At 40.2% G+C, this 23,934-nt stretch overlaps 1 long non-coding RNA gene across 3 annotated transcripts in view; it reads right to left on the reverse strand.

The window, feature by feature from the left end:
• The window catches only part of LOC112828863 (uncharacterized), a 62,708-nt gene extending 39,026 nt beyond the window's left edge, over positions 1-23,682 (reverse strand). Inside the window, exons 1-5 of one of the 3 annotated variants that reach the window (XR_012379511.1) lie at positions 23,601-23,682; positions 22,661-22,872; positions 21,868-22,054; positions 21,519-21,592; positions 4,477-4,617 (exon numbers count right to left, since the gene is read on the reverse strand). This is a non-coding gene — a long non-coding RNA (uncharacterized lncRNA). The remainder of the gene's footprint in view (positions 1-4,476; positions 4,618-21,518; positions 21,593-21,867; positions 22,055-22,660; positions 22,873-23,600) is intronic. The other 2 variants (XR_003209606.2, XR_012379512.1) reach the window with 2 other exon arrangements.
• Between the last annotated feature and the right edge of the window lie 252 nt (positions 23,683-23,934).

A 23,934-nucleotide genomic window follows, 5' to 3' on the forward strand; every position in this document is an offset into this window, starting at 1 on the left:
CTTAGCTACTAAGGACTATATGGACTTCTCATCAATATCAAGAGAGACCAGAAAAGCATTGAATAGTATCTTCAAAGTGTTGAAAGAAAATACTGTCGGGCGCCTGGGTGGCTCAGTTGGTTAAGCAACTGCCTTCGGCTCAGGTCATGATCCCGGAGTCCCGGGATCGAGCCCCACATCAGGCTCCCTGCTCAGCAAGGAGCCTGCTTCTCCCTCTGACCCTCCCCCCTCTCAAGTACTCTCTCTCTCTCATTCTCACTCTCTCAAATAAATAAATCTTTAAAAAAAAAAAGAAAATACTGTCAACCTAGAATCCTATAACCAACTAAACTGTCATTCAAAATGAAAGACAAGTAAGGATAAGAGAAATCATAATATGCAAAAATCATCACTGAAAAAAATGCTAAAGGAATCTGAAAGAACTGCTAAAATAAAAAAAAAATACAGATGAAAGAAGTAGAATGCCAAAAGTAAACTAAAAGTGTATAACTTGGTGTTAAAATTTTAAGAGTAACAACGAAAACTCTAGAAAGAGATTTTAAAACTTTTAACACTGTCAAGAAGAATTTTAAAAATGTAATTGACCCAAAAAAGGGCGAGAAATGAGAAAATAGAAAAAAGCATACAAAGCATAGTAAATAGGATATACAAGCAATAAAAATAAATCTAAATAAATGTAAACAATGTAATTAAATGAAATTCATCAATTAAAACGCAGAGGTTATTGAGTTGGGGAAAAAATACAGCTATATGCTACTTGCAAGAGACACATCTAAAACAAATTGATATTGGGAAGGATTTTTAATACATACTTGCTTAATACTGAGGCTGAATTTACTACAGTTTTGCCAAGTCAGACACTGACATTCTAAGTAACCATTTTTAAAAATTTGATTAGAGCTTCCTTTAATGCAATATATGTGCTACTTTTACATATATGTGTACATACATGTATACATATATGTGTGTATATAAATACCTATATGTGCTATGTATGATGGAACTGGGATTGCCAGCCAAGACTCCTTAGCATTAGAGCTTTTTGCCTTCTAAAAGGATTTCTAAGCCATGTTCTTAAGTATCCTGCTCAGAATCCTTCCTTCAAGTATGCTAAACACAGTTTTATGGTCTAGAAGGAAATGTGCATACACATAAAGACAGACAGCCAATGGCCATTGAATGTTACCACTGAGAAGGCTTGAGTGATCCTCTAGAAAATGTTCTTTTAAAGATTTCAGATCCTTTGGAGACTCTGAATAAAGTTATGGACCCAGGGGGAAAAAAAATAATGTCCTTAAAATTATTCATGCTATTTGTGGAGATTATGGGGGACTTACCCAGCCCCCAAAAATCAATCCTTGAAACAACTAACAGCCATAGATGGCCCCCAGGTTGAAAACCTACAGCGACAAGATAAACCAAAAGAGTTGTTAGAAAAAAAGGGCATTAAGTATACCCAAGGCTGCCTGACCAGGTTGTGGCCAAAGCAGGACAAGTCAGGGCCTGCCTCCCTCAACCCCTCATGCAGTGGTTCCATCCGCTAATGCTCATTTTACATTTCCCCACACTCCTGGTGCCATTCCTTGAAAAAAGCACTTCTAACTGAAATGGAGGAAATCTGACAAAAATGCCAGGTAACATCTCCTTCTATCTTCAGAACTATTTGAAATGAAATTCTTAAGCCAAAAGATTAGTTAACTATTAGTTCAATGAATACAGAAGGGTCATTTGTCCCAAATGATGATGAAAGAATAATCATAATGTACGTATGTTGTCTCTATGTTTAGAGAGGCCTTGAAAATATATCATGTCTTAAAAATCAGGCATGGACATAAAGAGAAAACATGGAGCAGCTAGGGTAAGGCAGGTTGGTCTCTTAAACTATAATCCTTTCTAATAAGGGGTTCCCCAGGTTTTAGAATGTTCTTTGTCTCCTAAAAGCACCTTGGGTACTACCAGAAAAATCTGCTTTAGAGTTATAAGTCATTATTAATAATTACATGTAGATTTTTAACTGGAGATGGAAATGGTCTTTCACTAATTCATACAAAACTGGTCATGTCTTCTTCTAAGATTTTTTAAAGTAAGAGCTTGGATTGAACACCATGGTCAAGAGACCTCCTTTGAAACAAGAAAATCTCCTTTGATTTCAAAAACTGCATTATATTTCTTTCTTATCCTGTCTCAAAACTAAATTTTCTATACTTCACCTTCATTATTGAGAAATGTAGTTGTTTGAGGGGCACCTGGGTGGCTCAGTCAGTTAAGCCTCCAACTCTTGAGTTGGGTTCATGTCACGATTTGGGTCCTGGGATCAAGGCCCATGTCAGTTGGGCTCTGTGCTGAGCAGGGAGCCTGCTTGAGGATTCTCTCCCTTTGCCTCTGCTCCTCTCTGCCCTGCTTGCACCCTCTCTTTCTCTCTCAAATAAATACATAAATCAAGAAAGAAAGAAAGAAAGAAAGAAAGAAAGAAAGAAAGAAAGAAAGAAAGAAAGAAAGAAAGAAAGAAAGAGAAAGAGAAAGAAAAAGAAAGAAAGAAAGAAAGAAAGAAAGAAAGAAAGAAAGAAAGAAAGAAAGAAAGAAAGAAAGAAAGAAAGAAAGAGAAAGAAAGAAATGTAGTTGTTTGATAAAAATGACCCAAACTTTTTATGAAAGTTGAGGTAAGTATGGAAATAATTTTATGTTTTAGTTATTAAAGTATCCCCTCATTCAGTGGAGTGTGTTAAAGATGGGGAAATAAAGTAACATTTATGTTCCCCATAAATATGAAGGACACTGTCTTGAGTCACTGTCTGTGGGCTAATCAACACTGACGTCTTGTCCTGAAAACGTATCCCATTGTCAAAAAGAGACACTACATTTGGGAATTCTATGATTGACTGGATCCAGAGACAAATTCACATTTTAATATTGCTACTCCCAAATGAATTTCTGAATTTTTCCTACTGGATGAGTGATTCAGAAACATGCAAGGTTGATTCAAATAGAGTACATGATGAACCAGTGAAAGAAGAGAAATAGAGAGTTAACCCTTCCCCACCAGACTGTAAACCTCAGGAGGATAGGCCCTTAACCTCTTCATAGCTATGTCCCTTGTGCTTAGCACAAAGTCTAAGAAAATATTTATTTAACCAGTGATTTAATGTATAAATTTTCCTGGTATACTTGTATTTTTTATTTGAAGCATCTAGGCTTTAACATCTGGAAGAATTTATTTATAGCTCTTTTGAAAAAAATACAATCCCTACCTCTGTGTAGTTTTGTGTAAGCACAAAGAGGAAAAGACGGAAAAGGGGATACACATCAAAATATGATCCAAATATCCAATTCAATGTATAATGAATGTCTACGTAATAAAGTTATCTGCCTCATAATGTTTGGTTTCAAAATCTGCACATGAGGGTTCTCAGGATCACCTAGTGGCCAGGATCTACCTAGTCAAGCCCTGACAGGACCAAGAATAGAATGAGGAAAGAGCCAGGAACACAAAGCAAATCTGATGCATGGGAAGGTTAGGCTGGTCAATCGCTTCTATTTCCCTCTTTGCCCACCGTTATTCTTCCACCTTTCAGACCTCTTGCTCACCCCTGCTACTCACTGCTGTCTTTCACTATTACACCTGAAATGTCACACCTTGCTTGGCTTTTGGTCTCTGCATTTCTCCTTCCACCCTACCTAGAACCTTTTGATCCCCACATGTAAGCTTGCCTCCTTCCTCCTGTTTTGGGTACCTTAGCCATGAGAAATTCCAGCTTTCTTATCAGCACTCTGTCTACAAGCCAACAGCAAGTTTTTGATTAATTTTTAAGTCCGTACAGCAATTGTCTCATCTTTATCTCTTGGGCAAAGTCATCAACTACATGTAAACATGTACACATGGGCATATGCACGAGTATACATGTTAACACATACACATACACATACATATACAGAGACACACACACATACACACACATCTTGGATAACCAATAAGGGAAGCTGAAAAACCATTTCCTAGTATCAATTGTGTAAAAAACTTAAATGACTATTTTCTATGGTACAACACCGTGATGATTATTATTCATATCGGCAACCCTTGACATTGCAAGACAATGTATTTTATGCTATAGCAAAGACCAATCACTTCTGAACAGTTTTAATGGCCAATGGATTTGAACCAGGTGAAATTTGGCAGTTCCTGCCTGAAGGATGCTTACTGTCTAACTCCATCTGGGTGCTGGCTTGGTGACCAAATGTCTACTAGTTCCTGAGAACTGAGGTTTCTGTTCTCAATGACATCTGGATGGAGTCTTTGATGCTAAAATGGACTTTATTGGAAAAAAAAGAAAAAAAAAACCCCTCAAGTTCTCTTGTCTATCTGTAGATCTATTTTTTTATGCATCCATCCATGACATATATAAAGTTTTAGAACTGCCTGGCACCTACTAAATGCCATATAAGAGTTCACTATTACAGACTATTATGGGCAAGACTTACCATTGGGTAATGTGGTTTTGGCCAAGGTTTGAGCTTTCTCTTCCTGTTGTCTGCTTCTGTATCTAGTGCTGTCTCTCTTTTTCTTTCCATGTTACTTGATCTGCACTGATTTTTCTTCTGTATTCACCACTGAAATGCTAACTGGGAAATCAAAAAGCACACAATACTCTAGGCAACTACTCTAAATTCAATCAACAGAACATTAAGATTTTTTTACCTTTAATTATAAGAATTTATTCACTGGTTTTCTTTTCACTGCTATTAATGTCATATAAATTTCTGCACCCAGAATGAACTCATTTGACACCTTGCAATAACACTCCTCAAACTTTTCATGAAGACTTTCTCAGGACACCCTTGCAAGCCTATAAATGAGTCTCCAACTGTCAGTAGAAGACTACAGACTTCAGGAGGCTAAAAGGAAAGAAAAACTTCCCACAAAGTGCTTATCTTATCTCTCTTACTCCCAAATAATGCAACTGAAAGATATAGTTTGCTATCAGCAAGAGCAAAGAGGAAAGAAAATACAATTTTAATTACCACATATGTGCTATAAATTGCACAACTATCAGCTATTTTGTTGATTTATCTTTTCACTTCAATATAATAGTAGGTTCTCAATAAATATTTATTTTATAAATGAAGTCAGTAAAGCAGATTTCATTCACCAGAACATCTAATCTTCTATCATTCTAATATAAATGGAAGTTTATTAATGCACCACAACTGCTTTATACTACTTCACAAGGATGAAGAGAGAAACAAATACTCTAAGGTATTCACCACCTGAAACAAATACAACTCTTGTTATGTCCTTGACAGGATCAGTTATAGAACTGAGTTGGTTCAGAGAGGACAGTCACCTTGGAGTCCATTCCAGCATGATTTGATCCTACTGTTAAAATCACTTTACTGAACACCTAAGTCAAAGAGCCTTTCCCTCCTTAATAAAGGAAGGATAAAGGAAGAGCCCACTTTGCAAAATTTCACTATTATTTAGTTAACTACTCCTTAGATAGCTACTACCTAAAATAAGTTATTTCCTTTCTTTTTAACGAAAACGACGGGCAAATTGGCAAATAAAAAATCACAGTATATGTTCATTGAAAAAAAATGCCATAGACTATGTAGTAAATGTTTTCTGACAGCATAATCTAACCATAAAAAAATGGAAATAAAACAGTGTAACTCATTGAATTTTAGTCATGCCTTTTTTTTTTAATCAAGTACAGATCTCCTCTTATTTCTTCAAAACTGAAAAAGAAGCCTGAGCAGATGAAATAATGAAAAGGAGCGTGTTCTACCTTGTGTGACACAAGCATTGACTGACCTCTAAGAAGAACGGTGAAATCTGGCTTTTTACCTCGAAAATTAGAGTTTGGAGACCATTTGGTCAGAGGTCACAGACCAATGCCTTCAGGCTGAACTGGGCCCAGTGCCACAGGCCAACATGTATGTATGAGACACCAATATTTAGAAATCACAGATTTCCTATAAAAGGTCTAGATTTCTAGTTTCTCAAAAAACAAGCAAACAAAAAACTGGGTTGTGGGATCTTCAGACCTGGAGGCTCCCCCCTCTGGGTGGGAGGCCAAAGCTGAGGGAGCCTAGGTGTCCCCAGGTATCCTCAGTTGCACACACTCCCTGTAGAAATAAGTAAGCCAGGCCCAACTTGTCATTCTTGACAATCCTGAGACCTGGACCAGGAAAAGAGTAGAATCCAGATGAAAAAGGATATAATTCTGCCATTTTGAGTTTATGCTTATTTATCCATTTTACAATTGGTAAGAGCACATGACAAATCTCTAATGCCAAAAGCTGTTCTCAGCATAGATGGCCCCATTTTAATCAGCACAACATTCAAACTGAAGCAGAATTATTGTTTGTTAGACTTTGGTCTGCTAGCAAACCTCAACAGGTCGCAAGTTCTTTGAGAGGAGGGAAATCTTCCACCAGGCCCTCTCTCACCAACCACCCACACCACTGCAGCCCTGTGGGGTGATGAATACCTGGGAGAAGGGGAGGTGGGCTGAGTAGCTCTGAAGGGAAGAATCAGAGTTGGAGTAACTACTTGTTACCTTGGCTTTCACGCATAAGTAAAAGACATGTCACTACATTGTTTAAGAACATACAAAGGGGGGCACCTGGGTGGCTCTGTCAGCTAAGCGTCTGACTTTGTCTCGGGTCATCATCTCAGGGTTCTGAGTTCGAGCCCAGCAACGGCCCCGAGTCCCACCCCCCCAGCTCAGTGGGGAGTCTGCTTGTCCCTCTCCCTCTGCCTCTCCTCCTGCTCCTGCTCACTCTCTCTCTCTCTCATATCAATAAATAAAATCTTTTAAAAAAAAGAACATACAAAGGAAACTCAAATATTGAGGTCAATTCCTAAAATATTCAAATTACATTGCTATTTCACAAAATGGGTCTCAGAGGCCAAGTTACCTTAGTAACTGGCTCCATGCATTTCATAGCCTGTGTTACATCAACCACCAATTTAGGAAAGAAATATTTAAAGAGTAATTGATTTTTCTTATCCTGTAAGAGGTTAAAATCCCTGATACTTTTCATTTAGTGAAAAAAAAGTCCAACTTTCAGTGAATATAAATATTTTTAAGAATAAAAACCACTTAAATGTAAAACTGAAATTGCTTTGAAGTGATTCATGAAGACAGAAATAAAAATCATAAATTAGCATTCAGAACCTGAAACAAATTTATTTTATGTAACAAAATGCATGGAATCAAATATTTTTCCATAGCAGTAAATATAATTTTCCTTAGGGAGTTTGGAAAATTCCCTCCAAAGTTCTGATTGATAAGCTTTGTAAGAGAAAGACTGCTTTTTGAGGTAGTAAATCGCCTACTGACATATTCTCCACAAAGCTTCAGTGTTTAATACCAAGCTGCCGGGATACAAGTACAAAGACATCAATTATCCCAAAATAGATTGGGGCAGAGTCCAGTTCACTTATTAGTCCTTTAGGCTATGTCCACAGGGGACAGAGAGAAATAGAGATTTGGCAATCAGCTGGTTAATTTGATCACTGCAGACAACTGCATTGTATAATTTAGGTCGGAAACATACCCTGACCTGGTATTCCTAATTTGGAACATTCATCAAATTAATCAAATAATCACCAATTCTCAGTTTCACTATACCCTGTAAACAGAGTCCTAGCATCAATGATTAAGTTTTCACTTATAATTATAAACAAAATGCGCCATTATCTGGGCAACTGCACCTTTTAGATGGTGTCCCCTTTTCTACAGAGCCCTTCCAAATCATCTTTATTCTCCCCAGCTAACAGCCTAATTCCCTTATCCTACTGCTTCTTGCACAGATGCTCTCGCTAGTTCCTAGCATACAAAGAAAATGGAGGCCATCAGCTAGAAACTCCCTCAGCTCCCCATTTCTCAACACGTATATGGACAGTCTCTGTAGCAGCACCCTCCTTAACTTGTGTCTCCACAGGAGAGTTTTCTTTTACAAAACTACCTCCTAGCACCTTCTCCAGATCTCATCAATACTACTTCTCAGGGAGCTTGGTCCATCTTCTTTATCTTCAACCTTTCCCTTTATATTGGTTGAGTCAACCTAACATATAAACAAATGAACCCTCTCTGAGGTGAAAAAGGTACCCTTGTCCACCACTGTTAAGAGTTTAAATTAGTAGAACCTCTTTGGAGAGCAATCTGACAATAGGTATCTGAGTGCCTTAAAAAATTTCAGATCTTTTGACCAGATAAATTCCTCTTCTAGAAATCAGTTCTAGAAAATATGGACCAAGCTTAATTTCAGAGATATTTCTGGCAGTGTCATTATGAAGAAAAGTATGAAAAGAGAAACTAAATACTTAACAGTAAGAGGAAGATTTCTGAAGAGTTTCTAATGATAGGGGAAATATCAAGGGGGAAAGTTATACAGATGAAATTGACGCTTTGTAAGGCCGAGCCAGGGAGTGCAATACACGTATACCATAGATGAAATAGAGATCATCCCTCTGCAAGTGACACTATTGGAGCATCATGAGATAAGTGTCTGTCTGCTTTACTGCCCCATCCCTCAGCAACTAACGCAGTGCACAAGGTGGACCGCTAACCAATATTTGTTGAATGAATGAGAGGTTTTATCTCTGTCTAATTAAATAACTCCATATGGAGAAATACTCAGGGAGCAGTGAGGGAGGAAAAGGGTCTAACCAATTAGATCTGTCAAATCCACCCCGGTCATTAATGCAGGGACAGATGCTAAAGCCAGTCTTCTGTTATGTGCAAAAGCAGAACGTGTAATCACTAACATGGTCTCTTCTCAGTTTGGTTAACAAGCATGGAAAAGACTGGAAGGGAATGGTTAAAAATAGCAGCAGTGTTGCGAGTGGTAAGATTATGGATGATCTTTCTGGCTTTTTAATACCCTTGTGTACTGTCCTAATATTCAGTAAAGAACATGGACTCCGCCTATAATTTGAAAGAAAGTTTCAAAATAAAACCCTGCATTGACTCTACCTTGCTCTGTAGCTATGGGCCTCTTCTCCTTACAAGCAGGCCTCTTAGAAACATCCTCCAAATCCCAGGCCTTCCTTTGCTCCCCCTGAGAGTCACCTCTTGACCTGCCACTGCACTAAAATTGGCATTGCTCTCATCATCAAAGAGCTCAGAGGTGTTCAATCCCATGGTTACTTTTCTGTCTTCATCTTGCTGAACAATTTTGGCCTCAATTAACACTGCCGGCCCCTGCCCCATTTGCTTGAAACCCTTTTCTCTTGGGAGTCCAGGACACCACTCCTCGATCTTTTATCCTTCACTTGCCACTTGCTCTTTTTCCCTCTCTCTCAAGCTCCGGGTGATGGTCATGTCATCCGAGATTCTCTCTTTACCCATCTTCTCACTATAGATTACCTTTAGGTCATGTCCTCACACCCTGACTTCAGCCACTCTGTGTGCTTATAACTCTCTGAACTTACTTCTCCACACTATTCTGAGCTTTAACTGATCTATATCTGAGTATATGGCCCACCAATGCATACATATAGCTGTTGAATATGTATCTCACAAATTGCCAGATCTAAAAAATGAAAACCTGCTCTTTTGCCTAGAACCTGGGTCTCTGTTCATTGCATCCAATCCAAAGATCCGGGATCCTTGAAGATGCATCAGTCTCCCTCAGTGCTGTAATATGTATAAACAGTCACTAAACTGTTCACCAAGTGAACTTTTTTCTGGGCATCTCCTGTTTTCTCATGTGTTCATTTAGCATCTGTTATGTTCCTATGGGTAAAGCTTGAATTAAATACATCTCTGCCCTCAAGGGCCCACCGTTTAGTGACAGTGGTGGTAGGAATGAAGAAAAGGAAATGATGAGCCTGTGGATATTTTGGATGATGTTGTGGGAGTGGTCAGTGCTGACTCTCAGGTTTCTGGCTTCAGTGACTAGATAAATGGCCATAACCCCTCCCTACTGCCACCACCACCAACTGGGTCAAAGAACGTACAAGGAGAAGCAAGTGTGGGAAGTAATGAGTAGTTGGAGCAAGGTAAGCATCAGATGCCCATAAGAAACCCAGCATCTATGCATGTGTATTTTTTTCACTTGGTAAATGAAAAAACACAGAACCAAACAGTATGCATTATATTCTACTGTTTATGTTAGGAAAGGGGAAAAAAAAGAACTTATATTCTTATTTGTCACTACATACAAATAAATTTGTATTTGCTAATATACGCATAAAGAAATGGAAGGATACGTAAAGAAACGAAGAGCAGTGGCTGCCTGTGGAGAGATGAAAGACAAGGATGGGAAAGACACTGCTCACTCATGCTTTCTGGGTTTGAAGCATAAATCAATTACCGATTCAAAAGATACCTCAAGGGGAAGACAGTGGTCAAGAAGTCCCACAAAACAGAGACTGAAGACTACAACTGGATGAGGAGGTCACTGGTGACTGTGAGGACAGCAGAGTCGGGGGGGGGTTGTGGGGAGAGAGGGGCCACAGGGCCTGGAATGGGAGGACAGGGAGCTCCCTGCAGCAGGTGAAGGAGCGAATGGGAGGAGAAAAGAGATTGTGGAGACAGCTGAGAAGCGCTGGTGAGAGGCAAGGAGGTGACAGGGAGAGCCTCAAAAGTTAGAAAGGGTGTCGGGTATGGCTCTGGTTTCCTAAGTAGTGTCCCTCTCGTCTCGCCCTCTCCTCGGGCTGACCTTCCTGCGGCCACTGTGTTCTCTGGGCTCCAACTCCACGCTCCTTGACACACAGGTCCCTTCACACCACAGCGTTGCTCACTGTGCCCACTGCCTCTCCCCGCTTACCACAGAGCTTCGCTCTTCCAGCCAGTGTCAAAGGAGCGGCAGACCTAATATTCCCATTCTTTTCTGTGGACGCTGGCACGCTCTTCCTCACCTCGCAAAGGTTCGGTCAGACACCACCCCTCTCAGAGCTTTTCCCTGCTTGCCTCCCGGACGGCCAGGGTCAGCGGCCTCTGTTCTGCACACCAGTAACAGCAGGGCCTCCTCTAATGAGCTGTTCCTCATTGGTTTAACCACTTTACCTCATCCGAGCTCTTTCATTCTGTCCTTTGGCAAATATTAAATGTCTGTTGTGAGTCAGAAATTGTGCAAGGTGCTAGAATTTTTTTTTTTAAATGAGCAAGGTCGATATGGTTCTGTCCTGAGGATGCTTATACTCTCAGTGAGGGAAACACAAATGAAACCAAAAATTAGCTACTCACAGATGCAGTAAGTGCCAGGAAGAGAAGGCACAGGGTAATCCTGTAAGCTACTTGAAGGCTGGAACATAGTGATTTTTTTTAATTGAATTGGAACTTTAAAATTTTAAACATTTAATTGAGAAATTAAAATGTAAGCAGGTTATTACTATATGTCGAAATAAATTTGTATTTCAGAAAATAATCCAGGGCAAACAATAATTAATAAAATATGTCACATAGAAAGATAAAAAACAAAATATTCACTAGAAGAAAATCATGACTGTCACTCACTTTTTGCCAATGGTGGCAATCCTTCTAATCAATCATTTTTCTACATTACTACATAAAATTAGCTAAAAGGTTTATTGAAGCTCAAAAGATTTTTTTGGTCACACCAAAATACCCAGGTGCTCTATTGCTTAGCAGTGACTTAAGCTCTCTTAGCTCTTTCACTGGCTGAGTTGGATATTGGACATATATTTTCCTCACTGACCTCTGACCCTTTAAGCTGATTCTGGACATGCACATTTGTCCACTTACCTGCCTGGGGCCCTCTGCACAGACAACTTATGCTTGGTCTTCAAGTGAGTGAGTCTCCCCTCTCCCTCCTGGCCTTTGGCTCTGCAGCAGGGAAGGACCACTCTGGGGAAGTCCGGATCACCGTCACAGCCTCCTCCCAACACTATACCCAGATTCAAATGTTGCTGAAACATTTTAAAACAGAGGGCAAGACCTCTGAGGTTTGGCTGGTTTGTGAACAATCGGGGGCTCCCATCCAGGCTAATAAGCTTGGTATGTTAGAACATAAAACTAATGAGACCAAGATCACAGATTTTTCCTAAACAAGTCAGTCAGCTCTGACTTTGCCTAAGGGACCAAAAATTTTTTTAAGTTTCCCTATATCTTCTCTTTGACTTCAATCTGAGGTAAATTTGCATTGAGAGATAAAATGTCCCTTTAAGAGCCAGGTGACTAGAGAAAAATGGGTGGATTTTTTTTTACTTTGAGATCTTCTAATCATCAAACCATGTGAATCTATTACTTATTCCTCAAAAAAATCCATTTAAAAAAATAAAAAATAAAAGTGAACATGCTCATCTCTTTGCCAGTGTTAGAACTTGGAACCTAGATGACCAGGAGTTCCAATATGATTCCTTGGTCACCATTGGCTCTGCCTCCCACCCTCTCTATTTCTTCCCTCCTTTCCTGCTCCCCTCCCCCCAGCCTCCCTGATTCCTTTCACCCATGTGTCTGCTGCTTTCCATAATATGATAAGTCCCTACTGCCTAGAAGAGTTGTTTTGCATTTGAATTGCACGTTTTTCTTCCTAAATGCTTATTAATCTTCTTAAATCATTTTACAGATCCAGACAATATATACCTTTAATCCTGGCCAGATGTCTTATAAATAGACCTCTTTGGCCACAAAGCTAGCAGTGTAAGAATATAGAAACAGGGCAGCACAAATCATGAGATACCAATTGTTCACTTAGTTAACAAACATATACCAGCCTCTCCCCTGGGCATGACCATGAAGTTGAGGGACCCTCTGTTTGATATCCATAGGTTATGTTTAAATCCTCCCCTTTAACATGCATTCATTAATTCCACAAAGATTGAAGGTCCACTTTTGTGGCAAGCACTGGGCTGACACTAGAGATACAAAGTCAAACAAGACATGGTCCATGTCAGAGTCAGGTTGTTTGGGGGAACTGGTAGACTGGTTACATCCCTGGGTACCCATTTGCCTGAGGAGATGTGCATACACAATGTGTTTTTCTCTGAAAGAGAGAGTAGTAGTAACTACCAAGGACTGGAGAGGAAAAATGGGGGAAGACTGGCAAGGACATGAAAAGTCAGCTTGATTACAGTCCATTACCCCACCCTACCCCATCCCCCCAACACACAGGCACTGGTTGAGATCCATCATGATGAGGTGAATTTTGGAGTGAGAATTTGAAGAACATTTCTCATGAGAGTCACTCATTGGAACACTCGAGGCACAAGCAGGGCACCTGTGGGGCCCAGGGAACAAAGTGCTCAGAGAGCTGGGGAGAGCATGGTTCCTCCCCGAAACACTGCCCCAGACCCTCTGCCTCTGTGGAACTCTAAAATCTCATTGGAGGAGCCCTTTGCCAATGAAGCCTGTTGTCACAGGGACCTGCAGCTGGGCCAAGGACAAGTGACATGACAGGTTGCCAGACTAGGAAAATATGCATGAACAGGTTCCCATTCTGCAAACTGGAAGATATTGAGGGGAGCTGGAGTCCTGCAGTCATCAAAGGGGTCATCACAATTTGGTCCATAATCTTAATAAGTCTTCATTTATACTCAAAGGTGGACCGAGTTTGGGCCCATTTGGCTGAGATATAAATTGTGCTCAAAGCTTCCTCCATGGAGTTTCACCCTTTGACCCTGTATCTGTCCCTAGCATTACTGGACTTTTTTTAAAATAGCCAAAATGTGATCTACTCAAATACAATCTCCTCGAGGACAAGCACTCTATCTCATTTCTCTCCAGATCCATAGTTCCCACTATAAAGCCTGTGTTCAAGTGCTGAACTGTCTTAAACAATATCCAGGAGCATCAACTCCATGGGAAAATACTACAGATTTACACCTAAAAGTTAACACCAGCCATTTTTCATATTCCAAAGGATAACCTGTTTCTTAGTTTGGTTACATGTCTATTAATTGACTTTTATTAGTAAAAATTATGAAAATAAGGCCAGATCACAGGATTTTTAAAGCTAATGGGAATATTGACACACACAAAGACCATACGGTAGTAAAGAACAGAGTGAGAAAAAGTCTGCTATAGGAATGAAAGCAACAAAGGGTCCTGTCCTAAATGTAAAGATTCCCCCATTAGTAAGTACTACACCCATCACCGCCATCCTGCCTTTACCACCAGCCTTTGCCTAGACCAGAGGGTCACAGACGGGTAATTTGCCATCATCTTAGCCAATTCTCTCATCTTACAGTGTCCAAATGTCTTCAGCTTTAAACTCTAGAGCTCTGAAACTTTATAAGTCTGTACGTTAAAAGACTGATTTCTATAAAGGTCTTGCAGCATCTGTGTGAAAGGAACTGTCTTAGTCATCTCAGGCTGCTGTTACAGAAATGGGGTGGCTTATAAACAAGTTGTTTTTTTTTTTTCTCATAGTTTAAGAGGCTGGAAGTCCAAGATCAAGGTGCCGACACGGTGAGTTCCAGGGTAGACCCTCTCCCGCGTTGCAGACAGCTGACTTCTCATTGTGTCCCCACACGGCAGAAGAGAGACACGGCTCTCTGGGGTGGCTTTGTAAAGGGCACTAATACCATTCATGGGTGTTTGACCCTCATGATCTAATCAGCTCCCAAAGGCCCCACCTTCCAATACCATCGCACTGGGTGTTAGGGTTTCAACATATGAACTTAGGGGGGACACAAACATTCACTCCATTGCAGGCACTATGTAAATAAAAAGATTCCTAAAAGCTTGTGAGAGTCATACCTGAACAAAATCTTTCAGGTCTCAAAATAACATGATTCCCATAGTACTATGTAGCAGCAGAACTGCAGAATCACAACGGTATGAACATTTTAAATGTTAGGCGATATTGTGGGGAGGTCTCCAAAAAGCTTGTAACGATTTACACAACTGAAAGCAAGCTCTTATTTTATCTGACCTGTCCTATATGGGGAAATAAGAGAACACAACATTAAGTTAGTAGCTAGCAGACAAAATCAAAAGTATCAAAGTTATAAACACAAACATCTCTCCTCTTTGTCCGTCCCCATCCTCACAGCAAGAGACACCCGTGTGTCCAGCAAGCATGACCAATGCCCCAGATGGCTTTCTACATAAACAGTAGAAGGACAGTGGAGAATGTGGACATTTAGACTTACTAAAAGCAATTGTTGGGAGTAAGACCTTAGAGATAAACCAAAAACCATGACAAGTTTGCTGTCTACTTTATAAAAATACCCATATGCCCCAAAATAAATGAATAAAGGAGGTCATTGAAGCCGAGTTTGTGATACCCCAAAATCACCTACAGGTTTTTCACTCAGGGACTGATTAAATACATTCTTAGCAATGTTCTGCAGCCATCAAAAGGATAGTAGTGTCCAAGAAAGATGTCTCTGATAGATTGTTAAGGAAAGCAAGTGACAGGACAATCTAAAGAGGGTGACCCATTTGGTTGTAAGTATGACTGTGTGTGTTTGTGTGTGCACATGCCTAGCATGACACACACAAAATTACTACCAGTGGTTTCACCCCTCCTCCTTGAGGAGAGTAGCAGGAATGGAGTGGAACATTGGCATGGAGGGGCTTTTCCTTTACCCTTTACCTCCATATATTTATGTAAGCTTTTGTATATTTGTATAAATCTTTCATGACAAGTAGGTACTGCTTCTATAATTATTCAATAAAGTGCCATTAGAGGAGTCTCTAAGACACCTCATATACATGGAAAGAAGTTGTGGGTACCAAGGATGCTCCCGTTTTCCCTAGGGACATAGGCCAGAGATTTCTACAAGTGCCGTCAGGTCAGCATCACAGTGCTTGGTGATTAAAACATGCTTCTGAGCCGCCATTGACCATATAATCTAGCTCTCAATGGGATTCAAATATATCACAGCTTGACTCAATTCCATTTTATAGGATATAATTTCACCCCAAGCCAGGAATCCAGGCCCCCTAGGTAACAGATCTCTATTGGGCATCTGCCTCTGAGAAGCTGTGCCATGAGGCAGATGGAATTAATGCACTGGAATTAGTGGGAGATGAGAAAGTATTTTTTCAAGCATATATTGATTTTGAATGACAAAATACCTCCCCCTCGAAAATCATCTAAACCATAGCATTGTACACAGTGGAAATTCTCTCTCTTTACAATGTTCATTCAGAAAACTCGAGCTGAAAGCCTGGCCAAGGCCTGCAGAAGTCTGTCCATGTCTCCAGAAATGTGCCACCTGCTTACCATGGCTCCAAATGCACAACCAGCAGTGGTCAACTACTAAGGAACCTGACACAGCACCATAAACCACTGGTGTAGTGTGTTCGCAGGCAATACAAATCCACTAGTCTTTACTCTCAATTTTGAAATCCAGAAAGGCTCTGAAATGGAAACTTTTTTTATAACTCATTTGCCCCCAAAATGAACCAGACCTGAATTCAAATGGTAGAAAGCCTGATCCCAACTGATAGAAGCTATTTATAGTCTTTATGTCACATATTGTAAATATTGAGTATGTTTAAAAATATTAGGGGGCGCCTGGGTGGCTCAGTTGGTTAAGCGAGTGCCTTCGGCTCAGGTCATGAACCTGGAGTCCTGGGATCGAGTCCCGCATCAGGTTCCTTGCTCAGCGGGGAGTCTGCTTCTCCCTCTGACCCTCCCCCCTCTCATGTGCTCTCTCTCTCAAATAAATAAATAAAATCTTAAAAAAAATAAAATAAATAAAAATAAAAATAAAAATAGTAGTATATCCATATAATGACGTAGTCATCATCCTGACTCCCAGGAGACATTTTATTCATTCAGAATATTCCATATACTATCTTTCTAAAAAAAATTTTTTTTAAAGAACATGCCTTTAAAAATATATCTGGCCCTGAGTTTCAAATAAGAAATGAGGACCTATATACGCTCTGATCAGTGAAACTTTGAAAGAAATGAGATTGAAGCTCTCTCCAATAATTAAGAGCAATATAGCTCTTGAAACACACACACACACACACACACACACACACACACACAGAAACTTGTTGAGACCTAATAGATCATAGCCTCATTATCCAGAGAAATAAAATGAGTTACTAGGAATAAAAAGAAACAAGTGGAAATATGCCATATCAAAACAGCTGGTAATAGGAAATAACTTTACTGCTTTGGTATTGGGAGATAGTGCCCTACATTTGCTAAATGATGTAACACAGAGAATATTCTATTTATGGTATAGGAAATCAATATGATTGCCTCAAAGGAAACCTTTTCTGATCCTTCTAAAACAATATGATCTTACATTTTATCTTTGGAAAAAATTTTAAGGAGTCAGTAACAAAGATCACTGTCGTGATTCTGTAGGTACACAATCAAGCCAAACTGTAAAAACTACTGTGAAAAAGTAGGAAAGACTTGTTCTGTAGATTTAACTCCATGGACCCATTGATTTCAGTCAAGGAAGGGAATGGAAAACCTATGGAAAACATTAGTTTCATCCAGACTTTGAAATAACTTATACAATCACCTTTTTTGTATAAAACTTCTAGAAGAAAATATAAGACAAAATCTTAGTGATCTTGAGGTAAGCAAAGATTTCTTAGGTACAACACCCAAAGCATCATCCATAATAGAAAAAATTAACAAATGTAGACTCATCCAAATTAAATATTTCTTCAAAAATCACCACTAAGGAAATGAAAAGACAAGGCATAGATTAAGAAAAAAAATTTATAAATCATGTATCTATATATAAATCATATGTATAAATATATATATATGGTTTGAATTCAGAATATATAAAGAACTCTTGCAATAATAAAAGGCAAACAGGCCAAAATGAACACAAGATTTGATGAAACACTTTGCCATAGAATATACATGAATGGCTAATAAACACATGAAAAGGTGCCCAAAATCATTATTAATAGGAAAATGCACATTCAAGTGACAATGAGATAGCACCACCAGACCAGTAGAACTACAATAAAAACGACTGGCAATACAAAGTGTTAGCGAGGATGTGAACAAACTGGAAACTTCACACATCGCTTGTAGGAATATAAAATGAAATGATCGCTTTAGAAAATAATTTGGCCTTTTTTTAAAAAAAGTTAAACATACACTTCATCATAAGACCCAAGAATTCCACTCCTACGTATTTACCCATGAGAAATAAAAATATATGTCCACGCAAAAACTTGTACCCAAATGTTCATAGTATCGTTCTGCGTCATAGGCAAAAACTGAAAATAGCCCCGAGCTGGAAACAATCCCAGTGAATAAATAAAATGTTGATCTCTGTATTAGAGTACTACTCAGCAATAATTGATGCACCCAACAACATGGCTGAACCTCAAGAAACATTCTGGTAAGGATAAGAAGACACCAAAGACTACATATTGTCGTTCCATTTATATGAAATTTCTAGATAAGGCGAAACTTGAGAGATAAAAATCATTATCAGTGGTTGCCTAGAGCTGGGGTAGGTGTGGTCATTAAAGTCAAAGAGGTACAAAGGGAACTTGGGAGGGTAATGGAAATGCCCTAGAACTTTACGAGTGGATCCATGTATTAGAAATTCCCGGACTGCTAACGTCACCTGCTTTGTTCCTATTTGATGCTCTGGCTTTCAGAAGGCAGATACGCCAAGAATGTATTTTAGGACCTACGGGTTGAGGTGCCCTGAAGTGGTAATAAATTACCGAGTGGCTGTGACTGAGTTGGTACATAAATATCATTCTGGGCTCACTGCAGCATTGTTTGCTATAGAAGAGCTAGAAATAACCTAATGTTTATCAACAGAGCAATGGTTAAACGAGATAAAACTCATCCATATTATGAAAGACCAGGCAGATGCTGCTGTAAAAAAAAGAATGAAAAGATCCCCAAGATATTCTATTAAGGGGGGAAAAAAAGCAAAGTCATAGGACAATAATAAACGGGGTAATGTATATCTGATACACACACACACACACGCACATAGACAGTAAACTACATAAAGCTTCCCTCTGGGGAAGACTGAGACCATGAGGGCAGAAGAGGACTTTATTTTTTTAATATGTTCTTCTGTAACATTCTAAATCTTTTCACAAAAACCGTACTCCACTTTTGCGGTTTAAAAACTGTTTAAATGCTTTTGCTGGCCGGCCCTTGACTAAATATCACTTCTCAGCAATACCTGCTGCTGGGGAAGCCATGTTTTCCTTAAAAGGAGAAAAGAGTGAATTACTTTGAATCGTGTTAGGAAAACAACATATAATAGAATTCTCTATCAGCCAGCAGTTTGGTATACTGTTAGCTTAATAGTATAATAATTACAATAGTCTTGATGCACATAGTTTTCTACAAGGACAGCCCTACGATGTAATGTCGCCACCCCTATTTTGGATGCTCACGAGGTCAAGACACTTGCCGAAGACCACCCAGGTAGGCAAAGTAGGAGTGAGGCCTATAACTTAAAATCGTGTTTTTATTCAGCGGCCTGCCTCATCAAGGATGATGATCTACATAATGGTGACCCTGAGGCACTACAGGATCCTAAAGGACTTATGAATCATCAAAGAAAGGTTTAATTATATTTAGTGTAGTTTGGGTTTTACCCATACTTTATTGTGTTATAATCCCTGGAAAAGTATTCAGCCACATAAAGCACACACCATCACCCTTGTTCAGAATAGTTGATTAACCCAAATGCCTCTGGCAAGGCTGAAACATGGAGAATGTATTCCAAGTTGATTCCCTTCATGATTTAAGCTTCAACTTTCCTCTGAAAGAGAAGATACCTCTCTGCCCTACCTCCCCTCCAACTTTACCTCAGAAAGCCTTCAGCCTAAACTTCCCACAGTGGGAGGGCAGAGGATCAGAAGGAGGCACTCTGAGCCACCACCAGCAGAGGCCTCAGGGTGCTACGGCCTAGAGGCTCCCCTCCCAGCTCCCCTCCTACAACTGGGCTCTGGTGACAATCTCCTGGCCACCACACCCTCACTCTAGCTGGGCATTCCCACAGCCTATAAATAGGAACACTCACAATGAAAAGGAAGTGGGTGAGTAAATGAAAGCATGTCTGAGGTCAGGCTGAAGCCCTGTAGCCATATTGCTTTGAGGAGCAAATGTGGGCCTTCGAACTTGGAAGCAGGCGTCTTCATGGCAAGGCCAGACTACCCCAACAAGAGACTGTAATTTGGGGGTTGATCCGCTCAGCTAACACAGGCTAAAACAGACCTGGGATTTAAATGTGGCAACAAGAGATAAAGCTCTAAGACTGGGGATCAGGTAGCCCATGCTGAAAATAAAGAGGCAGAAGTGTATATAATAAGAGCCCATTTTGCAACCAGACAAACAGGTAGCCCACCTTGGACTCCAGCTGGAGGATTTGAAAGAAGCTATTTTATAGGTGAAGAAGTAGAGGGGCAGAGAACCCTTAATCATTCAACTTCCTCTATAAAATCAAGATAGGGAGAATACATACCTATGTTTATGGTATGATTAAAGGTAACCTACATAAAGTCCCTAGTACCATTCCCAGCACATAGTGGCCCTTACTAAAAGGTAATATTACTATCAAAGTCTTATTCTGGTTGTGCCACAAAAATGAGGGGAAAAAAGTAGATGATTCTTCAGGATCCCTCTAGGTCTAACACTCTGTGATTCTGTGATTGCAATTAGCAAGCCGGCAGCATAACTTGATTATCATGACAAGCCCACAGGACTCCATAGGTAAAGAATTCATTTCGGCGACTTATCCTGGGACCATCTCCAGGTCTCCGAGACACCACTGTTCCTGAAGCCCACGGAGCGCTAGGGCAGACCCCGGATTGCCTCCTTACTGAATCACCATCCAGGTGTTAGGGCAGGTGGCCACTGCAGAAGTCATTAACGGCAACAATGAAATGAAAGAAGTACAGTTCCTACCCCCTACATTTTTCTTAAAGGTTTTTTTTTTTAACCCTCCATTGATAAAAATAACACATGTTCTTTGTGGGGTGGGAAGAGCAAAAAACCAAAGGAGGAAGCTATCCGTTATAATCTCACATGCAGCTGTAAATACCTCGGTTTACTTCAGATCTTTTATCTATACATATTCCTCTTTAGGTAAGTGAACTCATCATTGCATGTCAAACTGCCTATTTTACTTAACATTTTAACAACAACCGGCCCCCCCTGGCCAGTGGTCAAGCTTGAAGCTTGTGGCTCTAGGCTCCATGCACCAGCAGATACACATTTTGCTCAGCCAGTCTCCTAAAAGCTTTGAGGGAAAAGAATTCCAGAGAAATCAGTAGTCACCCCTCTTAAATTACTTGAACCCCATGATTTTTCAGAGTCCAAGGTTATTCCCAAGACACAGTTCTCCTTTAGCTCTTAATGACCTCCCTAGGGGAGGGAGGGAGGCATAAGAGGGGAAAAGTCCTTAATTCCTCTCAGACCCCTGGGATTCTGCATCAGAACTTCAGGCAATGGGCATAAAAGGCTCAATGGGTGTTAAGTGGGGATGGGAAGTTATGTCCATGGAGCAGCTGGAACAGAAAAGCAAAGATTCTCCTCCCAGTACCTTCTGTCCACTCCTTCTGAAATGAGTCAGGGCCCTATTTAACAACGCTCCCTGGTGGTCCAGGTGACAGGCCATACATACGTACCTCTGAAAGCCTTGACCTCATAAGGGCACACCCCTCAGGCTGGGTGATCACAGGAGAATGTAGTTGGGAGGTTTCTGTGGATTATAAAAAAAAAGAGAGAGAGAGATAAGGGAAAGAAGGAAGGGAGGGAGAGAGGGAGATGGGGAGGGAGGAAGGATTAAACTATCTTAAAGCAGAATATGAAATAAATTAATGTAATTTAAAGTTTAATATTGGCAGTATCTTTGATAAACCTGTGGGTGGAAACCCCAGAAACCTGTTTGGGACTAATCTTTAGTCAGGAATGATAGAGTTAGGATGGTGGTTGGGCTATTTTTATTTTAAAAAAATAATAATACCAAAGAATCACCTTTCCTTTCAAATATGACATCTTGGTCCAAACATGAAGTCAAAATTCAAAACTACCCATCTGCCAGCCTCTGATATTTGGTTGCTAAAACTCCAGATGGAGAAGCGTAGCCAAGAAGGGGGTGTTGTTGGAATTCAGAGGTTTGCAGTAGGAGGTAGGCTTTTATGCACCTGCCACTTCAAGGGAACTGAAGCGTTGGCAAAGAATCAGTGAGTTCAGGTTGCACTGAGAGACAACCTGGATAATTCAAGGAGAAACACTTCCAGGGCAGGACAGTGTGGCCACCTATGCAGGCTGCCTGGGAACAGACTGTCGAGCCATATACCCGACCCCTTAGATGTCACTCCTTCACTTAGTGCTTACTATATTTGCCCAAAGTGCAGTGATGGCATTAAGAGAAAATTATTTTTATTATTTCCCTTTTATTCTCTTTTCTCCAGGGTTGAGAAAAAATGAGAATCAGACTTCCTAGCATATTAATTCTCTAATGCATGTTGTATTGATCCTCATTTTCCAGTAGGGTCAGTGCAGGGATAAGCCCCTATTTGAAAAGTCTCTTAAACTTGTAATTATTTTTACATCTTCCATTTTATAGCAGTCTTGCATACTAAGATAGAGCCAAAAGTAAACTAAGGTAAATAAAGGTTTTCATCTCAGGTAGTAGACTGTGCACTCACATGAATTATTCAAATAGCCACATTGACAAAAACCCATTAACTAACCAGTGTCCTACTACCGCAGATATAGTTTATTCCCTTTAAGGATGTAACTTCATACTAGATACAACTCTTACTCCAAATCTTTAGATTTGCCTTTCAACTTCAATTTTCAATTTGTTGTTGATGGGCCTTTGGTTTCCTTTCTTCTCTGATAATCCTCCTCAGAGGTGACCATCTTGGAGGAACACGGTAATGAGGTAGCTGTGATGGGGACAGGGGTTTCTGTATGAGTCTCCTCAGTTAGTCGGGGCCCCTCATAGTGACTTCTAGAAAGCTGGGGAAGACACTAAAAAACCCAAAATAAGCACAATGGTTATAATAGGTGGGATATTGAAGGTGCCAAAAAGTGCTAACTGAATCAAGGTACATCTCAGCTTCCAATGTTTCTACCTCCAACTACCTAAATGCTGTCTCTGGTTTTCTATTAAGGTTTCTCTAATCCCCCTCTAATTATCTTCCCAGAAATCCCTTCTTCCTTTGGACCGTTAGTGCTCTTACTATCGGTACCATTTTAAAATGTCACTGCCCTGTAATGCTGGTCATTAATGTCCCATCATTTCACATAGGTCTTTCTCCCCCTTTAAAATTAAGAACTTTCTCTTAATTCCAAAAAATCCCCACAGGTCCTCAGAGTAGTGGCTGATAATGGGATGCTTGATACCTACTCAATGCCCCATGAGGGACTACTGACCCACTCCTCACTTCCAATGACCCTGCTTCTCTGTTCTCACCCCTGCCTGTATTTCCTCATCCCTGCCTCCTAATCTCAAGTCCCAACACCTCTCTCCATCCCACACGGAAACATCGTCCTTCCTAATGCCCAACTCTCTCAAGTGGCTGGAACCACAAATGATATTCATTTGTTTGGTTTTTCGGTTTTATTTCGTAATCTTCTCATTCACAAGGCTCGGGTATGGTGTCCGGGTGGGTTCAAATGCTTGTCCTTGGAAATACCGCATCTTTCCAGTGAAAAGCCCCACTGCTGAGTCTAGTCTATCATGTAATACACCTTACTTTGGATGATTTTTCTCTCAGGAATGTGAGTTTCATCAGCAGTGCCCAACCCAGTCTATCAGTTACAACCGTCAAGGTCTGGATCTCAACTGCCAAGAATGTTCAAATTTTTTCCCAGGGTGCTCCTGGGCACCAGGCCAATCAGATGGTGGGATGTCAGTTTTGTCACTTGAGCATTCTATGGCAGTTAGGAGGGTTTCCATCTAGAGCACAGGGAGGAACCTTGGGCAGGGAGGGGCGTACTCCTCAGGCCAAGGAGTTAGAATCTTGGTGCTGACATAGTCCAAACCTTCCAGCCAAGAAATGGAGAAATTCCTGGGAAATTAGGGTAAGG

Source organism: Callorhinus ursinus, unplaced genomic scaffold (genome assembly GCF_003265705.2).
Source record: "Callorhinus ursinus isolate GAN/ISIS: 27379988/994484 unplaced genomic scaffold, GSC_fseal_2.0 scaffold1, whole genome shotgun sequence".
Classification (NCBI taxonomy): Eukaryota; Metazoa; Chordata; class Mammalia; order Carnivora; family Otariidae; genus Callorhinus; species Callorhinus ursinus.